We start from the raw sequence: 2,784 nt of genomic DNA on the forward strand, positions 1-2,784 counted from the left end.
AGTGATAAAAAAGTGTGGCAAGACACTCAGCAAAAATGTGCGTTTGACAACAACGCGCGGGCCGCACTAACACTAAACTTTGATGTCAAGTAGGGGGCCACAAAATATCATCCCGCGGGCCTCAATTGGCCCCCGGGCCGAGTTTGAGACCCCTGCTCTAATGGTTGGTCTGACGATATTTTAATAAGGCATGAAGGCCATAAGGTATTATAACCCATTCGATTTGTATTTCATATAACTCTACCTTTGACAAACTCTACCTATAAGCAGAAATCAATATTATTCATGTATTACAATAAATAAACACATTGAAAAGATGGTCAAAAGATGACATTACATGTAATTTCTTGCCACTTTGACGGTATTTTACAGATATTTTGCAAAACAATAAAAAAAATAAAACGAAACACAATATAACATTAAAATGATATCCATACCAGAATAGCCCTTTATAACACATCCTAAGAATCGATTTTCGCATGCATCTATCTACCACTTTGCATATACATGACGGTCATGTTTCGTTCGATTTAAATAGGGTAATAAAAAACGTTTTCATCGTACATATTCTGAGCATGTGGCCCACCAAGCTGAGCCCCAAATGGGATTGGTGTAGCAGCTTGGAGGCGTTGATAAGCTTCTGGGGAGAAAGCTAAAATAAACTAGACAAATTGGATGTGTCCCGCGTGCCCACAGTCACACTAAGCTAACTGGGATTAGCATCTCGGTTAACGGCGAGGCTGGCGATTAACACTTCCTGCAGAGAATTAGCCGTTTGAATGTGTGGTAGGAAACTACTTTAAAACTGCACGACTAAAGCTGAACACCTATGATAATAGAAGGCCTAATGCATAAAAGTAACCAAACAGGATGCATATCGAATGACCTGCATGCTTTCTGAATTTGATCATATTAATTTATTCATTTTGTTTATGAATGTATGAGTTAATAGCCCAACATTTTCCCTCTAGTCATCTGAGTATTTATATGTGAGATATTTGCATTTTTACATATTGCCTGTATCTTGCCTATCTGGCAGCAGGCCGACATTAGCAAATTGACGGCTCTAAATTCAAATGTTACAGTGACAACATATAGAAATAGATACAAAAACAAAGAGCATTGAGTAAAGTTGCGTTTTGAAAACAATAATAACTGCGTACAGGCCTATTTGACGTGGGCATGGACAATGACTACCCAAGGACGTTTCGAAGTCTTAACTCAAGAAATTGTTCAGCATTTGGGCAGTAGAGGGTAGTTGTTGTCATACAGCAGCACTAGGGGGTGCTGGTGAGGCCTGCTGTGTCTTGTGAGAGTATGTGGCTGTATCTGTGGTTATGTATATGTGGGTGTATCTTTAACGTTGTATTCTATTTAACAGCCACAAGGGGGCGTATTTTCGTAGGAAAAAGATGTTCATAAAATCCTGTACACCGTTAGGTTGGCCTGCTGATCTCTATCTCATACTGTAGATAGCGTGCCGTGGTAACATAATATTCAAATCGTTTGTAAAATAAATAAATAAATAATGCTTACACAACTATCATGCTGTTCAACGGAGAATATGCCGCTTTTGAGCATCTTTAGAAAATAAATATCACTAATAAATTTACCAAAAATGATCTTTTTGTGTTTTTGTGTACATGGGTGACTGAGAACCATTATGTTAGTGGTGGCTACCTGAAGGGTGGCCTGAAATGTCTTTCCTTGCCACAGGTCAGACCTGGCATGACTTCATCAGGGTCATGACCTCTGCCACCACCCGAATTGAGCTGCTGTCAACCGGTCTGTGCAGTGTCTTGGCCATATCTGTCATCTCTGTTCCATCAACAGTAGGGGAGCTCTGCTGTGATTGACGGCTGTCTCCATATGTCACATTGGATGTCCAGAGGGAGGGAGGCGTGTCCACCTCCTCTAGGCCGAACAGGCCTGTTTCAGTATCTGGCTATTACAATTTTTAACCATTCTCATCTGTGAAAAGATAGGATCTTACTTATCTGAACATCACAGATCAGCTGATCTCCAGCCAAATGCTGGAACGCAATGCAGATCTGGAAGTGGCTGCAGCACTTATTAACCGTGCTCAATTCTGTCCTAACTTACTGTAAGCGTCTGAAAAGGACGCGGAGGGGCGGGGTAATGGATGTATAATAACAACTGTACCAGACAGCTATGAGAGGGGAGTGGAAAAAGGTGAGAAGTCTTTCACACGCAAACGAAAGTTACTAGGTCCGATTACGAATATTTGCAACCTAATTGTAGGCATCTTTGAGCAAAATGCCTAACCTCTACATGCTCCTTAATGAGCGTCTCTGAACGTTCACTCTTTAAGTCACTTTAAATAAAAGCGTCGACTGAATGATGGTAAACATTGTTCTCCTCCTTTCCAGTTTTTCGCTCAGTGGTCTCTAGGGGGCAGTGTGGACTTGAGATAAATGAAAGCGTTTCAGATTTTTTCTTTCATTTTCTACAGGACTGTATCCAGAGATACAGAAGCTTCACAGCGTGATTTTTCTGCTCTTAAAGAAGAGGTAGGCTACTCCAACTCTTGGCTTCTTCACCTTAAGGTTGTGTTGTTTTTTCCAGAATGTTTACTATCATTTATTTATTCGTTTAGTTTATCTTTCGTTTTCATAACGGGATGTCACGGATAACACAGAATTATCCAAATACAATCTGGGAGTTTTTCTGTAGGGCACATACAATCTTGTAGTTCATTGTAGTCAAAAAGAAAGTCGCAGTAAGAATCCACTCAGGTGTCAAGCAAAAAAAATATTTATTGGT

This window comes from Pollachius pollachius (genome assembly GCF_949987615.1).
Source record: "Pollachius pollachius genome assembly, chromosome: 12".
In the NCBI taxonomy this organism is placed as follows: domain Eukaryota; kingdom Metazoa; phylum Chordata; class Actinopteri; order Gadiformes; family Gadidae; genus Pollachius; species Pollachius pollachius.